Below are 8,463 nucleotides of genomic sequence, written 5' to 3' on the forward strand. Positions count from 1 at the left end.
GGGATATCCAGTATCACATTTACTCCTGGTTCGCAACAGACTGGGTGATAACAGGAGCTGAAGAGTATCTTTAACAAGTAGAAACTGTTGCTCTCTCCAGGAGTTCAACGGCTGCATTAATCCTCTGCTGCTGCAAGAACAAACACTATCATCCCAACCACAGCTCAAGTTTTAGATTGGAAAAAACACAAAAAATCAGAGCTTATTCCCCATAATACCTGACAGAACCCTGCACCATATTGATTATGGTAACAAGAAAGGCTCATTATCAGACTGAAACAAAAGTAGTGCAGAAAAATACAAATACGTTGGTTTTGCAAATGAATTGTTTTGTGATTTATTTGAGCCACATCACTTTTTCCATTGCAATGAGGTGGTATGCAAAACTACATCCCAAGCTACAGCCTTTTAAAGCCAACGAAAAACATAAGGAATGTAATTGTATATGTAACATCACTCACCTTTGGCACTAATGACATGGTGTCCAAATTATGCTGTCATTGTCAGCAATACCTGTTTCCCCTATCTCCTTTCTTTCATTTGTAGGACTCCTAAAAAGAACTTAAATCACCTTCTTTTGTAAACCCAGCACTAAAACTACATACACACGTTACAAAAAATAAACCACGATGCAAATAAAAACCTCCTAAAAGAAATGAACATTTCACTTGCAGTTCACATTACAATAAAATACCAATTCTCACTGACCTACCTCTCCATTACAGCCCTATTCAGCTTTACAGATGTGGCTTTCCAACAAACCTGCAAAACTGGGAGCAGATGAGGCAATAAGCAGCTGCTGTGTATGTGTTTTATATGATGGTTTCTGGTAGGTGAGAGGAGCCTGTAACTTGAAGTCTTGCAAGTTTTAAAATAAAGTACGCACATTTGGACCAGATATCACAGCGCTTATGTAAGTCTGGCAACACAATTGTAAGACTTTATGGCACTCCTTTTGTGGTTAGAAGTAATACTCTGGTTTGACTGACACAGGGTGAGTTATCTCAATTGCCTTTGACAAAGACACTTCGGTATTGATATTTTTCAAAACATTTATTTGCATCTCGACACATCTATGCAGAGTAACTTGTGCAGAGTCACAGGCAGGACAATGGAGACCTGAGCTCAGCTTCCTCAGGAGTTGCTAACACACCAGTCTTTCTTGCCACCACCAGCTCCTGAATATTAACCCTATTTTACCATTACCCTACTCTACCCATCACCTTTTGGGGGACTGAAGAAGGAAGCAACTGATTTTGCAGAAGCAGTAAGGAGATGGTCTATACACAGAGTGCTACCTACTGAACAAGCAAAATAACACTTTTATCTCAGTTTGAATCAGGTTTAGAAGAGAGATTTCAGGGAGAAGTGACTTTATTGTTGGTGATGTGTAGAACAGGAGACATAACATGGTGCTGGGTGTTCTTTCAGGCAAAGCACATTTCATGGAGAAAAAAAAAAACACAGATCAAGTTGGCACTGCAGCTAAGACTCATTCAAAAACCAAACTTGCATTGAAGACTGCACAAGGGACATGACAGACACTGGTAAGGGAGAACAGGGTGGGGGACGACTCACAGTTCTGCTGAAATGAGAAATCCTAGCCATACTGAAATCATTGGGAACTTTGCCACTGACTGTAAGGGAGCCAGGTTTCACACACACGCGCTGGAGCACGGGTTTATTGAAGCAGGATGAGGTCTCAACACTCACCTCCACAGAGCTCCCGCAAGAGCCGACCAGAAGGCAGCAGGATCCCACATGCAGGACCTAGCAATGTCAGCTGGGAAGTAACCTGTCTTTTTGTACAGAAAACCAAGTTTTACTTTGTTTTTACCTAAATCAAAAGGCTGTTACAGCTCCAAGAGCAGCTTTTTTTTTCTTCTCTGAAAATACCAGATACTAAGAAACCGCATCATCCAGCCTCTGAAACAGTTAAACACAGCTCTCTGCTACTACTCAGTTAGGTCCTTCCAGAAACAAATGGTAGATTTCTGCAAAACCACATACTTAATAAATGATTTGAAACACTGCTGTCTGTAGAACACATTGCTCTGTTTTTCAGTGATCTGGCACCTAGTGCCTTACATGTGATACTGGGGGGAAAAAAAAAAAAAAGGAAGAAAAGACAAAAACAGGGAAGGGAGGCAAAGAAAGAGAAAGAAATCAATAGCTGTAGGCAAACTACTACACTGCTAGAAAGGCCAACTTAGGAACAGGCTTTACATGCAGGCATCACCCTACCTCAGAGGAGATGAGAGCGTGAAAATCAGCATTAAAAGGCCATTCATTCAAGTTACAGAAAGAATTGTTTAAACCATATAAGAAATAGTGAGACTGTGCCCCTAATGCATTATCCTATGTTCTGGAAAATGGAGGCTGATAAAGCAAAAGAGCAACACTGAAAATCACTGGTCCTCCAGGCAGCCTAACACCAGCATGCTACTCCTTGAAAACTAAGAAAATAAAAGTCTGTTGTGAGTATGACTCGCTATACAGAGGTCTCCGCACTAGCTGGGGCATTTTTAGGCAGCCCACAAGTTGTAAAAAAAGCTAAAACCTTTACCAATACTGTCTAAATTATTTTGATGCACAGACAGCAGGTATATTCCACATACTGAACTTGACAGAGTATCAGTGTTGTGCAGTTAGACCCCAAATATAACTTATTTTCACCAGAAAATGAGTACCTGTTATTGCACTTGCCCACACAACTAGCCAGAGCAACAACTCATTAACGCACAGGTCTGCAAGATAAAACTATAAACTGGTGAAGCGCGGATGGACGTGAGACAATTTAATCAGAATTTGGGTTTTGATTTTAAAAAGTATCGTCATTCAGAACTGGTTGACTAAAACCAAACAGACTTTAACATGTGGTTAAAGCGTTGTCCTGAATAACAGGAGAGGCTTTCAATATAAAAGCATCAGAAAAGCGCCAAGCGGCATTCGATGCTCGAGGGGCACTGCAGGAAAGAAGCAGCAGTTCTTCCTCGCGGGCTGTGTACGCTGCCTGAGTTAGTAATGGACAATGAAGTACAATAAACTGATTCTCAGACTCAATTTTGACCAAGACTCACAAAAAGCAAAACAAACTTTACTTCAACAGAAACGTGATTTGCAGTACTCAGAATCCTCTATTAAAACAGCACGCACCTGAGATGGGGTGCCAGGAAATGGCAAAAAAAGTGGCAATCTCAAGAAATGCAGCTACCCCATCCCACACCTCCAGCCAAAAAGTGAGAAGAAATATTTATTGGAGGTTCGATTTTACCTCCGGTGCAATGAGTGGTATCATTCCCACCAGTGTAAGTGGTTGCAGAATCAGTCCCAGAATAGAGAGAACTTGCTGCTCGCAGCGAGACAACTAAAATGCCTAGAGAAACAACCCAACAAATACAAAAAAATACCACAGGGAGGGTAACGAAGAGTGAGGCAATGACAAAGAACGTTCGATTATTTTTTTTTTAAATATTTTAAAAATATATCTTAGGGACGAGGAACATTTTTCAGTCACATAAAGGAATTATCAGAACTAACAGGAGATTGAGAAAGCACCAGGAAACTAAACACCACTGAATCACCCAAAAGATAATCTAAGTAAATATTTTGTATCCCCATTAAGTGATAATCTTTGCCAATAAGCAGCATTAGCTTTAAAACAGGTTCCCTGTAAGGAGCCCCCTGCAAAGCTGAATCAAGTACATTGTATGCCTTTGTCAGAACACACTGCCTTTTATCAATATTCTTAAAACATTATTGCAAGTCAGAAAAAACTTATCAAGCAAGAATTGGGACTAAAAAAAAAGTTACTGTTTGGGCATCCTAGTGACCTCTCATAATGTTTGTATCCAATTTCAGTGCCATCAAGGACTAACCCCTTGTGATTCCACAACAAATCCAGACAATCTTAAATCGAGGGCTGAGATGTGATAATATCTTGACACCAGGGGTGCTTCCCTCACAAACACACAAAATCCACATCAGGGTGCCTAGGCATGGGGTTGCTTCCACCTCCCCCTGGATGAGCAGGTAAGATCAGCCTGCCTTTGGTTCCCAAGTCACTGGTCTGCAGATGGTATGAAGGCAGCTCCCAAATCACACCTGACTATGCTATGGATGTAACCACAGAGCTGTGGTGGCTTCAAGGACAGTGGGAAATCTGAGCTTGATATTGATGGGTCACCCATGGATCCAGGTCGTTGAACAAGCCATTGCCACCCCTTACCAGCAAGCTCTCCTCATCCTTCCCTTTTCCCAGGAAACCCATTAGAGCTTCATAGCGCTCTCATGAAGGTTTTGATAAACAGTTTCTGAGCCAGGACAACTGGCTGCCCGTGCTTTACCAGTGTCCTGGTTTTGGCTGGGATAGAGTTAATTTTCTTCCTAGTAGCTAGTATAGTTCTGTGTTTTGGATTTAGTACCAGAAGAATGTTGATAACATACTGATGGCTAAGCGCTACTTAGCAACAACTAAAGCTCATCTCGTCAAGGACTTTTCAGCTTCCCATGCTCTGCCCGGTGCACATGAAGCTGGGAGGACGCACAGCCAGGACAGCTGAGCCCAAATGACCAAAGGGGTATTCCACACCATATGATGTCATGCTCAGCATATAAACCTGGGAGAAGAAGAAGGAAGGGGGTATGCTTGGAGTGATGGCATTTGTCTTCCAAAGTAACTGTTACATGTGATGGAGCCCTGCTTTCCTGGAGATGGCTGAACACCTGCCTGCCCATGGGAAGTGGTGAATGAATTCCTGGCTTTGCTTTGCTTGAGTTTTGTTTTCCCTATTAAACTGTCTTTATCTCAACCCACGAGTTTTCTCACTTTTACTCTTCTGATTCTCTCCCCCACCCCACCGTGGGGGAGTGAGCAAGCGGTTGTGTGGGGCTTAGTTGCCGGCCAGGGTTAAACCATGACAGCAAGCCTGGGCAGACCTCCCCCATTCTTGGTGTCCCCCCTGCAGCTAATGGGCAACACAATGCCAACCAGTCTTGACATTAATTGCAGCTATAGGTTGCCTCTGCTCCAGTTCAGGCAGGAAAGCAAAGCACAATACTGCTCAGACGAGTTACTCTCTGGTTCCCAATCTGCACACACTCATGGCCTGATATTGCCACATTTAAGAATAGGTGAGTTTATACCTGGAGTTGCCTACAATGCAGGGAAAACCATCAGAAGAACATCTGCTTTTCAAATATTAATACTTTCCCCAATAAACTATTACAGCAAATTAAAAAATAAATGAAACTTAACAGACAAACTGATTTTCCCATGAACTAGGGAATATGCTTTGTTCTGAGTCTATAGCTGGCTATTCATTCCTCTGCCTCCCTGACCATTTACATTTCCATTTTGAAAACTTTTGGACCACTTTGAGATAACATCTATGGGTATTTTTTCAGGCTAAGGTATCACTTTGGGATCCACATCAAAAGGAAAAGAGCTACAGGATATGTATTTAACGGAAAGATTCGTCATTTTTTAAACAAAGACTTACATTTAAAATTATGCTTCTTATTAATCTAGAATTAATACTGTCTGGTGAATTATTACCTACAGCTTTCTCAGACAAGTTAGAGAAACAATTCAAGTCCACGATACTCTCATGGTGAAGAAATCTATTTAAGAAAAAGTGAATTTCAACTACATGAGCAGAGCCCACCTAGACAGCTGCAGCGCTTACTGTGCCTATTTTTAAGAAGGCAAATCAGCAGCCCCAAATTCTGTTTTCTCTTCTCCTGCTCCCGTACCTTCTAGCCTCCTGAACTGTAACTTATGCATACAGACACACGCTTCCATATGCAGCACTTCGTCCCAATTGTCTCACATTTCAGACAGTGACTTGAAGAGCTTCTTGTCCTTTTATCAGCCAGATGAATTTTAGATGGCAATCATGGCAGCTTATGAAACCAAATGGAGGGATTAATAATGCATTGCCTTCCACGACAACGGCAGAGCCCCATGCACCTCTAGCTGTCATTATGTGAGTCACTCAACACTCACCGCTCCACACAGCAGCAGATGGGAAGAAGAAATTATGCACCAAAGGCTTCTGAAAGCTGCTCTCATTTTTAGGAAACCTGTGCTATTGTGTACAGCAGTTTACAGAACAGACTTCCTAACCTGTGTAAAGTCCTTTTATCTTCACTGGAGCTTTAGGCGGGCAAAGATGTTTTTCTGATGGGACTAGAGCCTGTAAAATGCAAAAAAAAAAAAAAAAAAAAAAAACAACCAAACCCAACCCACAAACTAAAACCCACGAACAACAACAAAAGCATCCCAGAATACTCATCAGGAAGTCTCATAGAAGCCAGGGTCGAAACAACCAAACCCAACCCACAAACTAAAACCCACGAACAACAACAAAAGCATCCCAGAATACTCATCAGGAAGTCTCATAGAAGCCAGGGTAGTACTAGGATTGACAATACGCAAATGCTGCAAAGAATATAAATACACATAAATATACTCATAGCTATGTTCTAGCCCAGAAATATGTAGGACAATTCCTCAGATTTTGCAGATACAGAAACAAAAGGAAACGTACACACTCATTTGCCTTCTCCAATGGAACGCACAGAGCTGAAAAAATTCCAAGACAACTGAAAGTTGGTGTAGTTACACCACTTTAACATGGGACCGAAGATGATTTGTTCTTCCAGCGGAGCTTCATACTTTTGAACGTAACAAAGCCCAGACGCCACCTTTTATCCAATACCCAGCCGCACAGGTGCTCAGAGCTATTTTCCCAACAAAGCTGCACAAATAGCTGCCAACTGCCACACAGTAGCGAGGAACGTCATCCACCATTTATGTCGAGAAAAAACATTTTGCACTCATTGTGAAACAGCATCCTCACCTACAGCACAGCAGAACAGACACTCCTAACGTCAATTTAGCCCTACAAATTCACTGACTAACTCACTGCAGCTCTGCCACAGAAGAATGTCTCTGATTTTGGATTAAATCACAAATTAAATCCGAAGTAAATTAAAGTTGAACTATTCTGCGATACAGCTAGTATTCTCTAAAAAAATTTTCTAAGGAAACTCACCTTCCTCTGATATCAGTTCTCACTTTGGAAAGCTGTAATCAGCCAAGATCAGCAGTAAATGAAGGCTTATTTTCTCTTTAAAAAAAATGGACATGAAGTGTCAGGTCTGAAGCAGGTTACAGAGGAAGGATGACCAGCCTACAGAAGGCCTTAGAAGAAAGTTCTTGGTATGTTTCTTACCAATTTAACAACAATATATAGCTATAGCTGTTCTGCCACCTCCTCTCTGCCTTCATACTTCAACTCTTCATGCTTAGATGTTTTTTATATACTGAGCCAGAAACAAAAGAACAAAGAAATCACCATTCTCTTTCACAAAAAAATTAGTTTTACCAGCATTGAGTATATACTACTAGGGATTTTTGTAAAAACAAATCAGATTTCACTTCCAAACCTCCCTTGCTTTTTAACCCTTTTCAAGCGCCAAGTTCTGCTTCTGACAGCCGCAATTAGCTGCAGCAGTAAGACACCAGTCCCCCAACGTATCCTCTTTTGTGCGCTCTGCTTAGCCACACACAACTTTATAAACCTCAGTTGCAACAACCAGTGAAACCTTTCATTGCCTCGGACTGATGGTGAGCTGAAGCTGTCCTGCTCATCCTTACGATGCTCAGGAAGAACGCTGCTCTCACCACTGGGCTCCACCATCCTCATCCCACCTTATCAGTAAATCAAGCTAACTCCTTATTGCCACAAGCAGGAAAACACAGAGCCAAGATTAAAGGCTCTCCTTCATTCACCCCAGCATACAGACGAGTGAGTTAGGAAAGTTAGCTTCGCACCCTGCGGGTTTGCACTTCTAGCAACGTCACCATGCAGTGGTTTTCATCCAAAAGATGATGAAGCAGCACAGTATTGAAAGATGAGGCTGCTCAGGGGATGAAATGACAGCAGGCCCACATTCTGGTTGGTATTCCTTCAGCAGCATAAGCCAGACTGCATGGTAACAGGCCAGAGCAGCTTCTGTGCTTAAAGCCTAAAACGCACATAGCTCCCCATCCAGCAGCGGCTCGTGTCGTGGAGATGAGCGGAGCAGGAAGGCTGCGAACCTCGTGTGACCGGCACCACCAGACAGACCCCTCTGCTGGCCCGAACCGACTGCCAGGTGCCCACCCTGGTGCACCTGAACCTGTAAGGGCGTGTAAGTCAGTAAACACACGCCTTGGAGGGAACGGTCCAGCATCACCTAAAGCCTGAGTGTTGCTGTCACCCGAGGAGAAACTCGTCTTTTCTAGAAGCACACTCGATCTTTTCCTTTCCCTGCGTGCTTTCTTTGGTGAAACTCGGGCAACTTGTAAGTGGCGTGACGGAACGACCCGCCGCGGTGCCTGCAGCACAGGCAGCGCTACCCCCAGGCCCGGCACCGCCTTCGCTCGCACTCAGGGGGGAAACAGCGAGCCCATGG

The sequence above is a fragment of the Egretta garzetta genome, unplaced genomic scaffold, assembly GCF_000687185.1.
Source record: "Egretta garzetta isolate BGI_Z169 unplaced genomic scaffold, ASM68718v1 scaffold458, whole genome shotgun sequence".
Taxonomy (NCBI): Eukaryota; Metazoa; Chordata; class Aves; order Pelecaniformes; family Ardeidae; genus Egretta; species Egretta garzetta.